Here is a 17,018-nt window from a genome sequence, read left to right on the forward strand (position 1 = left end):
TTAAAATGGTATTTAGATAGTTGACTTTTGTACACCTTATAGAAAGTTGGTTCCTTACCCTGGAAGTACTCCATGGACCAGGGAAAAACTGTAATCAATGCTTCAGTGTTGTTAATATCACCACCGCAAAAACAAAAAGGGATTTGGCCACAAACATTGAACTTTGTCTAATTGCCTCCATCACTCTAATTGTTTTTTTGTTAGCTAAACTAAATCCTGACTAAAGTTAGCTGAAGTTAGTAGTGGTTATAAAAACAGATCTGAAGCATGGATTACAGTTTCTCTGTACCTGGACAACTTTTTGGGGCCAAATGTGTGCCTCTCTATTCTCTGTCAGTATGGGATTGATTTGTCTCTCTTGAAGTCTGTGTTCAGTCATTGTGTTCTGTAGACCCCAGAGATGTTGTTGCTTCTGGCACTGCTCAGCCTATGGAAGCACCACGTGTTGCTCATGCTGTTATAATCCTGTATGTTCCACGGTCCTCTGTGACTCATTTAGTAGACCATGGCGCTAACAGCGCTTAGGTTGTGGGTTTGTTCCCGCTGGGACCATATACAGTGGGGGAAATAAGTATTTGAGATTTTGTAGTTGAAGTTTCTTGTAGTTGGTCACCAGGTTTACATCTCCGGAGGGATTTTGGTCCACTCCTCTTTGCAGAACCTTTCCAAATCCTTAAGGTTTCGAGGCTGTCGCTTGGCAACTCGAAGCTTCAGCTCCCTCCACAGATTTTCTATAGGATTATAGTGCTGGTCTCTTGCTGGTTATTGGCTATGCGCTCCCCCTGCCTGAGGAAGTGGACCTGCTGTACAGGGTTTCCGTTAACCGGTAATTACCGGTCTTTGTCCGGTAAAATTTGTTGAAGTCCGACAAATTGAAAACTCGTCGGACATAATGTCCGGTGAAAATAATTCCCTCTAAGCACAATTTGAATACAATTCGCTAAAGTTCACATTCTGATTCCTTCTATTTTAAAAAATACGAATATATAGGCTATGTATTTATTTTATTATGATATGATTTGACACCGGCATGATGATGACTCCTAATGTGTAGGCTGGCCTATGCGAAACAGCGGTAATAGCCAGATGCCACATGGGATTGATGCCAGATGGGATTACAGCCTAACCAGTCTATTACCGCTAAACCCAGTAGCCCATTCGGCGATAACCCAGCCCATCTGGCAACCCTGCCAACCCGGCCACCATAATAATACGCAAACGTTGCAGCTCAAAGTGCACCATAGCGAGCGATTCAATTAATGTAAACATGGCAAAACAAAGTAAGCTTAGCAATTACTTCATGAAACCAAGCAACAATGAGTCTGAGGAGAAGTCTGTCTCTGAAGAGATGGAGGCGGCTGACGCCGTCGTGGTGAGCACTGGTTGCGCGAACAATTGCAGGCCCTCCGCCGGGAGTTCCTCCGGGACAACGCGTGCGTGTCCGACGCCCGGCTGGAGGAGCTGCTGGCTCGGGCGCTGGAGGCCAGTAACTACGGCGTGTCCGTGCTGGGGAACTCCAGCGAACCCAACTGGGATTTCATCTCCTCCCTGTTTTTCACCAGCACCGTGCTGACCACCACGGGTGAGTGCGTGTGTGCGTGTGTGCGTGTGTGCGTGTGTGTGTGTGTGTGTGTGTGTCTGTGTCTGTGTGTCTGTGTGTGCGTGTGTGTGTGTGTGAGACAGCGAGTGAGAGAGAGAGAAAAAACCTAATTAAAATGTCATCGTATCCCAGCCTGCCTATCAATTGTTTCTCAATAAACAGTTATGTTCTCCTCATTGTCATACTCCCGAGTCCGATTAAGTATGATTTGACAGGCAGCTAAATGAAATGCCTTCCCAACCAGCGAGACCTGGTTATAGAAATGACGTTGTTTTATTGATAAAAAAAGGGTAAAACTGGAAAGAGAAAATAGAAAACTCACATTAATCCCAAACAATTTAACAAACTTCAGTTAACGTAATGTGGAGTCCGTTCATTGATCGATGCTGTCTGTTCAGTTCCCAGTGAGGCGCCCGTTCAGCGCTGGACATAATGGCATAGCGCGCATGCAAATCATGTTATATTATTATATATTATATAGCTCGCATCTAATCGTATCGGATGAGAAATAGACATTAAATGGCATATATAGGCCGCTACACAACAGTAATCACCGCGACAAACAGCTATATTAGATTTTAATATGATGACCGGAATATCTCACGTTTGTCCGGTAAATCGAAATCTTCCCGGACACGATGTCCGGCGGCAATTTTTTCTAACGGAAACCCTGCTGCTGTATGCTCCCTGCTGGAGTGCCGCTGCTCCCTGCTGCTGTATGCTCCCTGCTGCTGTATGCTCCCTGCTGGAGTGCCGCTGCTCCCTGCTGCTGTATGCTCCCTGCTGGAGTGCCGCTGCTCCCTGCTGCTGTATGCTCCCTGCTGGAGTGCCGCTGCTCCCTGCTGCTGTATGCTCCCTGCTGGAGTGCCGCTGCTCCCTGCTGCTGTATGCTTCCTGCTGGAGTGCCGCTGCTCCCTGCTGCTGTATGCTCCCTGCTGGAGTGCCGCTGTTTGCCTCTTGCCGTCTTTTCTCCACCAGCTCTGCCAGATTCCTGAGCCATCTGAACCGGCCCTGTGTCAGTGCAGTTTTGCAACCTGACAAACTGTGCTGGAGGGAGGCGTCGATGGTCCCGCAGAGGTCACAGCTTTGCTCAGTCCCAAACCACTGATGGACCACTGATAGACCGTTCATTTCTCTGTCAGTGGGCAAACTTACAAAATCTGCATCAATCGGATAATCAAATACTTATTTCCACCACTGTATACGGAAAAATGTATGCTCTCACTGCAATGTAAGTCGCTTTCAATTAGGGATGTCCCGATCCCACTTTTTCACTACCGATACCGATACCTGGGCTTCGGGTATCTGCGATACCGATCCGATATTTGTATACATTTTTTGACCCCTGAATAATAACAAATACCTCCCCAGTATATAGTCCACACCAACAACAGTTAAATTAAAGACTGCCAGCCTTTATTAAAGCAACAAATGCGACGTGTTGTGGATTGAAACTACGGATCATAAGCTTTCAAATGATGTGTCATACATTGAAATCCGAAAAAATATGAAGTTAGAGTAATTTGAATGTTGTTAGACGTCAGGCACATATAGGGTTAACCTCTTTGTAATGAAACCGGAAGCAAACAGCGCTATGCACATTTTAAGCGCATATAGGACTCGCGTGAAGCATTTCTGCGACACGCGTTTCTGTTCACTGTTTTCATTCCCTCATCGCTTATACACATACGTTTGACTGCGCATGACAGTAGGATCGGATCGGAGCCTTTTTCCAGCATTCAGGTCCAATATCGTGCCGATATCCGATATCAGTATCGGATCGGGACATCCCTACTTTCAATAAAAGTGTCAGCGAAATGGCATATGTGACAGGGCCTGGTGAAAGATAGTTGAAGAAGATATGCTTATTTGAATGGTGGTACACCTGATTGTGACACTTTTAAGTGAGCGTTTTGGTCATTTGCGTGACTTGAGAATTGCAGACATGAGGCCCCTTTCACCATGTCACATATAATATTATTATTATTATTACTATTCTTACAGGAGAGAGCTCCAACCCAGGCTCAGACAGCCAGCCCATCTCCACCACACCAGGAAACCATAAACAACTACAGGCTCACAAAGGAGAACATGCTTACCCTTGCCCTCAATGTGGGAAGAGATTCAATCGATCTAGTGCCTTAAATAGACATCAGAGAATACACGCAGGAGAGAGACCATACCACTGCTCCCAGTGTGGGCAGAGTTTCATTCATCTAGGAAACCTGAAGGACCATCAGAGAATACACACAGGAGAGAAGCCTTACCACTGCTCGCAGTGTGGGGAGAGTTTCAGTCAACCAGGAAACCTAAAGACACATCAGAGAATACACACAGGAGAGAGGCCATACCACTGCTCCAAGTGTGGGAAGAGATTCAATCACTCCAGTGCCCTAATAAGACATCAGAGAACACACACCGGAGAGAGGCCACACAACTGCTCTCAGTGTGGGAAGAGTTTCAGGCAGGCAGGGCACCTAAAGACACATCAGAGAATACACACAGGGGAGAAGCCACACCACTGCTCCCTGTGTGGGATGAGTTTCAGTCAGATTGAACACCTAAATGCACATCAGAGAATACACACAGGAGAGAGGCCACACCTCTGCTCCCAGTGTGGGAAGAGTTACATTCGACTAGGAGACCTAAATACACATCAGAGAATACACACAGAAGAGAGGCCACACCACTGCTCCCAGTGTGGGAAGAGTTACATTCGACTAGGACAACTACAGAGACATCAGAGAACACACACAGGAGAGAGGCCGTACCACTGCTCCCAGTGTGGAAAGAGTTTCAGTCAACTCGGAAACTTAAAGACACATCAGAGAATACACACAGGACAGAGGCCATACCAATGCTCCCCTTGTGGGAAGAGCTTCAATCGCTCTAGTTCCCTGAATAGACATCAGAAAATGCACACAGGAGAGAGGCTGTACGACTGCTCACAGTGTGGGAAGAGTTTCACTACGTCCAGCAACTTGTTGACACACAAGAGAAAGCACCATGGTCCAGACATTGACAGTTCCATTGCCCCATGAATGACGACATAGGGGCAGATACATCCGTTTATATGTAGTGAGTTGCGTCTTAGCATATCTGATATCAGCAAAGCCCTTTATGGACACAGAAGAGGAGAGAGTTTTGTGCTCTAATAGATAGAAGCATTTGATGTTGAATTGTTTTCCTTAAGTCTGTGTGTGCATGGTCAGCTGTATTTTGAATAGTTATTTTAATAAAGTACTTTGACCTAGCTCCTGCTACTTTCATCTCAGCCTTTGTCTTCTTTGAGTCTCTCCACTTCTGGGGACATGGCAAACACGATTATGTGTACCAAATGCAAAGTGGTAAAATACAAAATAATATCTTTAAGACCTTTTTGTTATTTGTATGATTAGGAATAGGGGTGTAACGGATCACCTAACTCACGGATCGGATCGTGTCACGGTTTTTGAGTCACGGATCGGATCATTTTTCGGATCAACACAAAACATTTGTTTTTATAAAAACTGCTTTTTCCTTGAATTCTGTAAAAACACCACTTTTACTATGTGACAAAAACCAACAACATTCAAGATGTCAAAACTGGTAATATATATATATATATATATATATACATACATATATATATATATTATATATATATAACATATTCTACACTCAAACATTACATAATTACCGTATACTGAAATACACTCAATTTAAATGATAGGAGAGAGGGAGGAGGCGCCTGGTTGCAGCAGTGAGTCACTGGGCTCTTTAAAGCAGATGAATAAACATGTTTTATGCCACTTTTAACTAAATAATAAAGTGAACCCTTATTTTGAACATGGTATGAAAAAAATGCCTACATTATCAGAAGTTGTCGAGCTACCTTTTTCGTGCCTCCCGTCATAGTTGACAGAGAAGCCAAAGTGCTCCCATACATGGGATTTAAATGACGAGGGAGGCATGTCGAGTTCTTCTCCGCCGGACAACGTAACATGATACACTTGGGCCGCGTTCGTAAATTCGCTTTGAGAGCGCCGGAGCGCACACTGGGTCCGACGTCATAAAGGGACCAAGTCATTTGATTGGACAAGAGCGCTCAGCGCTCAGATTCCAGAGCGGATTTACGAACGCGGATTTACGAACGCAGCCTTGTTGTTGTGGATTCCCAGCTTCACGTGTAGTCAGTGAGCAAACAACGGATTCTTTTTTTTTCGCATTATCAACCTATCATTGCGCTTTAGAGTAAAACAAAGCACGTAACTGTCGCGTCTATCTTTTCATGGCAACTCTACATTGTGATTTACAAGAGATATTAAGTAAGATATTAAGTAATATTATTACTTGTTAACATTTTGCAATTGATCCGCGGTACACATGCGTTCGGAACCGTGGAGGGCGATCCGTTACACCCCTAATTAGGAAGACCTAAACCTTTTTAGAATAATCATTTTACATCAAATATGAAGGAGGATTTCCTGGGGACATTAAAAGGCACCGGTTAACAGGATTGACCATTTCCGTGTTTCAAAATAAAAGTCTGAACATTTTGATTGGTTGCCGACTTGTTACCCCCTTTCACCAGACCGTGTCACCAGAAGAGATGTTGCATCTGTTTGATCAGTTTTACCATGGATTTACCAATGCACCAATACATTTACCAATACACCACGGATCAAACAGCTCTTCTGGTGAGTATTTTGACTTTATCCTACTCACCACTTACAAAGCCATCAACAATCTGGCCCCCTCCTACCTTGCCGACCTCGTGCCCCTCCACACCCCCTCCCGTTGCCTCAGGTCTGATGACCAAACCACAATCAAGACCACCAGGACCAAGCTCCGGACCTGGGGTGATGGGGCCTTTTCAGCAGCAGCCCCGTCCCTCTGGAACGCCCTCCCCAACCACATCAGACAGGCCAACACCCTCCCAACATTTAAACAGGCCCTCAAATATGGAGCTATTTTAGTGCCAGCAGAAATTGAATTGTATTTGACAGATTGAATTGAATATGAGCACACATTGAATTGTATTTCACAGATCTGAGTTGTATTTGACAGATTGAATTGAATCTGAGCACAAACTGAATTGTATTCGACAGATTGAATTGTATTAAATTCAGTTTTCATTATTTTCATTCAGTTTTCAAATTCAGTTTCTCTAAATACAATTCGTTTTTTCTCAAAATACAATTCAGTTCTCTAAATACAATTCAGTTTTACTCAAAATACAATTCAGTTCTCAAAATACAATTCAGTTTTTCTCAAAATACGAGTTCAGTTTTAGAGGCACTCATCCGGGGACTCTGGGCTAGGTAGAATAATAGAGCACCGATTCTAATCCCTCCCATCCGAATTCATAAGAGCAACGCATCCGGGTACTTTGCTCTCCCGTCATGTCCACGCCCCTTTTTGGGTGATAGATGTGTAGAAGTTTGACTGGCGGTCAATGGAAATTTCTGGTCTTTGCTACTTTAATCCGATAAAATAAGAAAACCGTAGTGCTTTTTAGATATTAGGAGCCCAAATCCGATGGCCAGTTAGGCAAACTATTATATAGTGTCGTTGCCGATTAGCGGGTGATATGACGGGATATAAGTGGGACGGAGATGAATGAATGATTGTTGTTGTCAGTACGCATGCAGAGAGTGAAATAAAGCACATTATTGTTTTTCTACCGGCAAACCGACTACATCGTCCTGTTATTGCCGTCACTCTATTATCACTATTGGTGACCCTGACATTCTCTCGAACGTTTTCGGAGATCATTGATCATGACAACAAACGCAGTTTCACTCAAGCTGCCCGTTTTTTGGGAACAAAATGCCATAGCATGGTTTGCACAAGCTGAAGCTCAATTCGCCCTCAGGGATATTACCGTGGATAATACCAAATACTACTACGTGGTAGCAGCTCTTACTAATTCAACGGCAGCGAGAGTGGTGAGTCTTATTGAAAACCCACCGGCACAGCACAAATATGTTACCTTGAAGGCACACCTTATAGATACGTTTTGTCTGTCTGAATCTGAACGTGCACGCCAGCTCCTCTCTCTCCCTGGGCTCGGTGACACAAAACCCTCTGAACTGATGGACCACATGCTAGCTTTGCTGGGCGACCATCAGCCGTGTTTTCTTTTTAAAGAGCTTTTTCTGCAACAGTTACCAGACCAGGTTCGTTTTTCAATGGCTAATTCCATCAAAACAGACTTTCGTCAGCTAGCCAGGGAAGCGGATATATTTTTCTCAGCTGGGAAGAAGTGTTTTACAGCCACCATGGATGAGTTTGGGTTCCAACCACTCTCCATCTCCGCTACTGCTGTGGCCCGACGGGTGAGGCCGTCGGGGTTGTGCTTTTACCATATGAAATTCGGGGACAAAGCTAAGAAGTGCCTGCCACCATGCAACTTCAGTGTGTCGGGAAACGCACAGGCCGCCACTCATTAGCAGCTGTGGGTGCCGGCCATTCTGCAGGCTTGCTGTACGTCACTGACTCCCTCTCCGGCCGCCGTTTTCTGTGTGACACAGGTGCCCAGGTGAGCGTGCTGCCTGTATCGGCAATAGACATTAAAACAGCGAAACGAGGACCCTCCCTTGAGGCTGCCAATGGCAGTGCTATCGCTACCTTCGGCAAGCGCACTGTGAGTTTGTGTTTTGCTGACCAGCGTTTTACCTGGAGTTTTGTGTTGGCCAAAGTGTCTACTCCCCTCTTAGGCACTGACTTTCTCTGCGCTAACAGCCTCTTGGTGGACGTGGGGAACCGCCGACTCGTCAACGCTGAGACATTCGGCTCCTTGTCATGTGAGCGCAGTGACGCAGCCACAATGAAGCTGTCCAGTGCTGTCTCGCCGGCTGACGATTTCTCTCCTCTTCTATTGGAGTTCTCAGACATCACAACACCTACCTTCTCGGCTGCTACCACCAAACACGGCGTCATGCATTACATCTCCACGGAAGGCCCACCAGTGCATGCCAGGGCCCGTCGCCTCGACCCACACAAGCTCACCATCGCGAAAGAGGAGTTTGCAGCCATGGAGGCACTTGGCATCATTCGCCATTCTGACAGTCCTTGGGCCTCGCCTCTCCATCTCGTTCCCAAGTCCAACGGAGGCTGGCGTCCGTGCGGCGTCTACCGGCGTCTAAATGATGTCACCACACCTGACCGTTACCCCGTTCCACACATTCAAGACTTTTCAGCCCATCTAGCGGGCGCGTCTATTTTTTCTAAAGTGGATTTGGTACGGGGATACCACCAGGTGCCAGTTAGCCCTCAGGATGTCCCCAAGACAGCGGTTATAACACCATTCGGACTTTTGAGTTTTTGAGGATGCCGTTTGGCCTCAAGAATGCTGCCCAGACCTTTCAGAGGTTGATGGACGCCATGCTGGGCAACCTCCCTTTTGTGTTTGTCTACCTAGACGATATCTTGATAGCCAGCACGTCCAAGGCAGAGCACCTATCCCACCTCCGTCTCCTCTTCAGTCGCCTCCGGGAACATGGATTAATCATCAACCCAGCAAAGTGCCAGTTTGGACTGCCTGCCATGGATTTCCTCGGCCACCACATCACTACTGCTGGGGCGGTCCCGCTGCCATCAAAGGTGGACGCTGTGCTGCAGCTCCCACGCCCTACCAGCATTAGAGCTTTACAGGAGTTCCTGGGGATGGTGAATTTCTACCATCGATTCATCCCCCAGGCTGCCCACCTAATGCGACCCCTGTATGGGGCTCTCAAGGACAAGACCCCTAAGCACATCATCGCATGGTCCGACGAAATGTCAAAGGCATTCTCAGACACCAAGGAAGCCCTCGCGAGCGCGACCATGCTGACTCACCCCGTGCCTGAGGCTTCCGTGGCCTTGACAACTGATGCCTCAGATTATGCCGTTGGAGGCGTTTACGAACAGCTGGTCAAGGGGGTTTGGCAACCCCTGGCATTTTTCAGCCGACAACTCCGCTCCAGTGAGCAAAAATACGGCACCTTTGACCGAGAGCTCCTCGCTCTGTACTTTCCTGCTGGAGGCTCGTCCATTCACAGTTTTTGTGGACCACAAACCCTTGATTTTTGCCATGGCTAAGGTGTCGGAGCCGTGGTCTGCCAGGCAGCAGCGTCATCTGGCTTATATCTCCGAGTTCACTACAGACATTCGGCATGTGGCGGGGAAGGACAACCCCGTAGCTGACTGCCTCTCTCGTGCCACTATCGGGGCTGTCCACCTCGGCATCGACTACGCCCATATGGCTGCGGATCAGGTTTCGGACCCAGACATCCAGGCATGCAGGACTAAAGTTTCTGGCCTCCAGTTGGCGGACATCCCCTTCAGTGACGACGGCACAACGCTGCTTTGTGACGTGTCCATGGAGCAGCCGCGCCCCGTGGTTCCACATGCATGGAGACGGCAAGTTTTCGAGGCCATACATGGACTCTCACACCCAGGCAGGAAACCTTCGCAGCGCCTGATGAGGCCCAGGATGAAGGTTGACATTGGTGGGTGGGTCAGGACCTGCGTGCCATGCCAACGTGCGAAGGTCCATCGTCATGTTAAGGCCCCGCTGGAGCGGTTCACGGTCCCGGAAAGACGCTTCGACCACGTCAACATTGATCTGGTGGGTCCCCTTCCCGCCTCCAGGGGGTACACTCACCTTCTGACGATGGTGGACAGGACCACCCATTGGCCAGAGGCCGTCCCACTGACGGAGACTACCACAGCTGAGGTGGCCCGCGCATTCATCGGCACCTGGGTCTCCCGGTTTGGGGTCCCCTCAGACCTGTCCTCTGATCGGGGGGCCCAGTTCACTTCTGGCTTATGGACTTCCATTACTCAGCAGCTGGGTGTCTCCCTCCACCGCACTACGGCTTACCACCCACAGGCCAATGGCCTGTGTGAACGTTTTCACCGGTCCATGAAGGCTGCCCTTAAAGCCGATCTCCGGGGCGACGGCTGGGTCGACAGGCTTCCTTGGGTGATGTTGGGACTCCGTACTGCACCTAAGGAGGACCTCCTTTCGTCCTCTGCTGAGCTGGTGTACGGCCAACCCCTCCGGGTTCCGGGGGATTTCCTCCCCTGTGCTACGGTCCCCTGGTCAGCACCAGAACAGCGAAGTGCGCTGCTGGACAAGGCCAAGTCCTTCCGGCCGATCCCTACCTCATGCCACGGCGTTCCTAAGGTACGTGTCTCGCCTGATCTGAAGGCAGCGGGGTATGTCTTTATCCGCCAAGACGCCCATCGAGCCCCTCTGCAACCGCCCTATGATGGTCCCTACCGGGTCGTGGAGACAGGCGACAAATCCTTTATTATCGACATGGGGGGTAGTAAGGAACGCATCTCGGTGGATCGCCTTAAGCCAGCTCATCTGGACTTGGACCGTCCCATCGAGGTGGCCCACCCGCCCCGCCGCGGTCGCCCCCCTGTTAAAACAGTCCCGACCCTAGCTCCTGCAGACCCCCTGCCCTGCCGTCCGAGGCCGGCCAAACGTCCGCCTGTTGTTTTTCCCCTGCCTCGGTCTCCTGTGCCTGCTCAAGGGCGCCAGAGTCGCTTTGGGCGAGTTATCAGAGTCCCTGACCGTTTTTTGGGGCCGGTTCTTGTGAATTCTGGGGGGACGTGTGTAGTGACCGCTCGTTAGCGAGCAGAGTATTCGTAATTCACGGCGTTCCAGCCTTGTACAAAGCACTGTTGATATGTTTGTGTTTACTCAATCACCCAGGCTGCTTAGCGGGTGATATGACGGGATATAAGTGGGACGGAGATGAATGAATGATTGTTGTTGTCAGTACGCATGCAGAGAGTGAGAATAAAGCACATTATTGTTTTTCTACCGGCAAACCGACTACATCGTCCTGTTATTGCCGTCACTCCTACAGGATAATGAATAAATCTGTTCAATGGGCATTTGCCAAAGTAGGGTTAGGGTGATTACTGTTAATCAGTATTTAGCCTGTATGGTGTAAATGAAGATGTTATAGCTAGCTAGCTACGATTTATCATGAAAATAATGAACAGCAAGCTAGATCCAAAACTAGGGCCGGTGGAGGAGGGCAAGTGTCACATTGGACAGACTACCAAACAGAAAAATAAAGTATCTTACGATCCACACTTGGACCTATAGTGGGCGCTATTACATCTGTTGTCCTGTCGACCTTCTCTCTTTGTTCCAGATGGGCTCAGGTGTGGGGTATTATCCTAATTGTCCCAGGAACTTTAAGAGTGGGTCAGATTGATGGACTCGCTCTCTTCCTTGTCGACCAGCAGCCGTTTTTGGTTGTCATTACCATTTTCTTTATTTATTATTTCCATTCAATATTATTTTCTACAATAAATCTCCTATTATTGTTAACCATGTGTGGTCTTCCTTTTTGTTACCTTGTCAAGAGCCAGGCAAGCGTAACACTTAACTCAGGGCTCTCAAGTCTCACGCACGCATTTCAACCCGTTCACACGCTCACACGCCGCGTGTGTCTTACGCCCAATGCGTGAGACTTGAGATCCCTGATCTTAACGACAGCAAAAGTGATGGATGTCAGAAATACATTACCTGGAGATTCAATAAGGTACTTTTATATGACAGGATATGGGTTAGGGTTATATGACACCTGTAGCGAGATCATTTATTGAATAGAACAATCAAACGACATACAAAAATAATCCATAAGCGATCAAAACCAGAAAAATAACAAACAATGCGTAGCCTATAGAATATGCGTATAATGCGGTCCACAAAAATACATCGCTCCTCTCTCTCTCCACTACCGCCATGCAAGATGCGCAGGTGCTTAAATTACCTTGCAATATCACCCCCCATAACCATACTTCTCAATACGGTGATCAAGGCAATAAACAAACAATCAAAGTAAACTCACAATAAACCCATTAGCCTGTTATACTAAATACCCCCCTACAACACCTCAGGCAGACTGAAAGGACACACATTGCCTATTTCATTACTTTTCTCCATATAACGACGTCGGATGGGAGGGATGGGAGTTAGAATCGGTGCTCTATTATTCTACCTAGCCCAGAGTCCCCGGATGAGTGCCTCTAAAACCGAACTCGTATTTTGAGAAAAACTGAATTGTATTTAGAGAACTGAATTGTATTTTGAGTAAAACTGAATTGTATTTAGAGAACTGAATTGTATTTTGAGAAAAAACGAATTGTATTTAGAGAAACTGAATTTGAAAACTGAATGAAAATAATGAAAACTGAATTGAATACAATTCAATCTGTCGAATACAATTCAATTTGTGCTGGCACTAAAATACTCCATACTCAAAACCCACCTTTTCAAGCTGGCCTTCACCAGTTAACCCTCTCCCCCTCCACTTCCCATGTGTCCCCAGCACTACCTCAATTAGGCCCCTATACTTTCTTCTATTTACCTTTTGTTTCTTTTTCTTTTTACTGCTCGATCTTTTCAGTTTGTAAAGCGTCTTTGAGTGTCTAGAAAGGCGCTATATAAGTCTAATGTATTATTATTATTATTATTATTATTATTATTAATATCTATCAGTTACTAACTATCACCATGTCTGCTTTGAATGAGGTGGACATGCTGCAGGAGAGACTCAATAACAGTGTGTGTGTGTGTGTGTGTGTGTGTGTGTGTGTGTGTGTGTGTGTGTGTGTGTGTGTGTGAGGTGGACATGCTGCAGGAGAGACTCAATAACAGGGATATTATTAGCCAGCTTCTTAGGCCATGGTTATATCTACAGGTCGTAGGTTATAGGTCTATAGGTCGATTTATTTTTCTAGTTATTATTATTATTATTATTATTATTATTATTATTATTATTATTATATAATTATTCAGATTCTTCGGTATGCTGTACGATTTTTCAAACTTGTTATACTTTTTGAAGATATTCAGCTTAATGTAACTCAAAAACTCCTGTCTTTTAACATGGTGAAATACCTGACTGTTGTTGCAAGGCTACCTGATGCAGTGCATTAGCTGTCAAGGTAGCTAGGCAACGACTAGCCATTACGCTAACATCATAGGCATTTCCATGCTAGTAACAGAGTAGCTAGTAAGAGGGGGTAAAACACATCTACACACATCTTTGTTTCATACAAAAAGAGTATATTTATTTCAGAACCTGTGGCGGAAGACATTCAAATTTTCCAGTGAAGTAGCCGCCATCTTCTTGTGAAATGTGTTTGTCCCCCCCTCTGTCAATTTGATCGGATTCTTGGCCCAAGATGTCACCCAGACACCACAAATGATGTGTCATCAATAGTGACGTCTGCTATTCATTACACACTTTTTTCGTCATACAATGTATATGTTTTGCACTGTACCCTGTCTTGCCTGAAATGTTATGACCATTTCCTCTGAATAGGGACAATGGGTCATATTTTACGCTTGACACCTCAATTAAACTTTACCATGTTTAGACTGAATCCTCTTAAATATATTCCATTCAGAATTGTTATACTATTTAAACTTACTGTTGCATTGTCAAACATCGGTTTTTATGAGGATCATAGGGTTGATTCATGATTCATTCTATCTAGCCTATACCTCCCCTCTCTAATCTATCCTCTCTTTTATATATTCATTCACACATCCAATCAAACTCTGTCTATTTATCCTTCTCATCTATCTATCTGTCCTTCACCTATCTAACTTCATCTGTCTATCAATCTACAGTATATATCTATATAACTTACTTGCATCTATCAATCTACAGTTTCTATCAATTCATCCATAACCCTAACCCTAACTCAACCCACCAATGAAACCATCTTTAACTGTGTCCTCTACTAAAATAAGACTCTCTTTTAACTTCCCAGGAAATCTATCTACCAGCAATCTTTAAACTGTTTTTCTGCTTCCAAAATATGACTTTGTAAGACTATTCTGGAACTTCTTTTTCTAGTTATTTTATGTTATTGTCCCAATGAGTCATTGTGTAAACATTCAGAGTGACGCATATCCTATCTGTGAGGTTTAGTGTAAACATTCAGAGTAACGCATATCCTATCTGTGAGGTTTTGGTCATCTCAATTTACCCTCCATTGTTTGTGCCTCTACCTTTGTTTACACTACACAGATCTATCTCACAGCCCAGCTACCATGTCTGAACACAAGTCCACAGAGTCCCTGGGTTCTGGCTGTGGTTCTCCAGCCCAGACAAGCACACAGTGGGGTCTCGAGATGGTGACAGTGAAGCTGGAGGACTGCAGTCAAACACTGGAACATGAAGTGATAGTAAAAGAAGAGGAAACAGGACAGGATGTAGAGGAGAAAGGTAGTGACTTGGATGGTAAGTTCACGTCACCATTGAACTAATGTTAAAGTGGTATTTATTGTACAACTTCTTGTTAATGGTCTTAAAAGCTTACCCTGGAAGTACTCCATGGGCCAGGAAAAACTGTAATCCATGCCTCAGTGTTGTTTATATCACCACAGCAACAAAAAACGATGGGATTAGAACTTCATCTAATTGCGCCCATCACACTAATAGTTTTTTTGTTAGCCATGGCAGCTCTGAAGCATGGATTACAGCTTCTCCTATTACTATTCTTACAGGAGAGAGCTCCAACCCAGGCTCAGACAGCGAATCCAGCTCCACCACACCAGGAAACCATAAACAACTACAGGCTCACAAAGGAGAACATACTTACCCTTGCCCTCAGTGTGGGAAGAGTTTTGTTTATCCTAGCAACCTAAAGAAACATCAGATAATACACACAGAAGAGGGACCATACCATTGCTCCCAGTGTGGCAAGAGTTTCAACACCACTGGTTCCCTAAAGACACATCAGAGAATACACACAGAAGAGAAGCCCCACCTCTGCTCCCAGTGTGGGAAGAGTTTCAGTCGACTAGGAAGCCTAAATGAACATCAGAGAATACACACAGGAGAGAGACCATACCACTGCTCCCAGTGTGGGCACAGTTTCATTCGTCTAGCAAACCTGAAGGACCATCAGAGAATACACACAGGAGAGAAGCCTTACCACTGCCCCCAGTGTGGGGAGAGTTTCAGTCAACTACGAAACCTAAAGACACATCAGAGAATACACACAGGAGAGAGGCCATACCCATGCTCCCAGTGTGGGAAGAGATTCAATCGATCTAGTGCCCTAAATAGACATCGGAGAATACACACAGGAGAGAGACCATACCACTGCTCCCAGTGTGGGCACAGTTTCATTCGTCTAGCAAACCTGAAGGACCATCAGAGAATACACACAGGAGAGAAGCCTTACCACTGCCCCCAGTGTGGGGAGAGTTTCAGTCAACTACGAAACCTAAAGACACATCAGAGAATACACACAGGAGAGAGGCCTTACCCCTGCTCCAAGTGTGGGAAGAGATTCAATCGCTCTAGTGCGCTAAATAGACATCAGAAAATGCACACAGGAGAGAAGCCATGCCACTGCTCCCAGTGTGGGAAGAGTTTCCCGACATCCAGCAACTTGTTGACACACAAGAGAAAGCACCATGGTCCAGACATTGACAGTTCCATTGCCCCTTGAAAGACATAGGGGCAGATACATCAGTTTATTTGTAGTGAGTTGTGTGTCTTGTAGCATATCTGTCATCAGCAAAGCCCTTTATGGACACAGAACAGGAGAGAGTTGCATGTTCCAATGGATTGTGTGTTTGACCTCATTAGAAGCATTGTCATAACCATACACAGAGGAGAGACACCTGACAGGCAGTGTTAGGAGTCATTTGAGAGAAATAGTGGTTTGGTGTTGGCCATGCTACTTCCATAAGTGTTGTACAGTGTTCATCCAGTTGCCCAAAAATAATAGTATCGAAGTTATAAGAGTTCTGATGTGATGTCATGAGGCTTACTGAACAAGGAGCTAGACATTCCAATAAGTCCTTGGTTAGTCAGTGTCACTTTGATGTTGAACTGTTTTCCTTTAGTCTGTGTGTGCATGTTTAGCTGTACTCTGAATAGTTATTTTAATAAAGTCCTTCGACCTCCTTTCATCTCAGCCTTTGCCTTCTTTGAGTCACTCCACTTTCTGCATCTAGCTAGCATGAGACCCTACATGTGAACATAATTTTACTTCTTATATATATTAATATAATAATATACTTCTTATATATATTATTATATAAAATGTAATTCATTTTCTCAATAAGAGTTGCCTAACAGGGTGGAGCAGGTTGTGACAAACAGGTTAGCATTCTAAAACTTGGAGATTTTTTTTTTTAAATTACAGTTCATACTTACTTCAGTTGGCTCTGTTGAATTCCCTCCAAATGAAATTATGTCATTTCCTGAACATTATGTCATGGGAAGTGTAGACCATTTTCCTAAAGGAGAAAAACGACAAACTAACAGGGTGGAAAATTATTTTCTTCTTTTAGTCCCTCCACTTCCTGGTTCTCACTGAGATCACTCTGTATAACTCTCCTCATGGTTAAAACTCACTATAACACTCCTCACGGCTAAAACTCATTTGATTC

This window comes from Nansenia antarctica (assembly GCF_963989245.1).
Source record: "Nansenia antarctica genome assembly, chromosome: 7".
NCBI classification, from domain to species: domain Eukaryota; kingdom Metazoa; phylum Chordata; class Actinopteri; order Argentiniformes; family Microstomatidae; genus Nansenia; species Nansenia antarctica.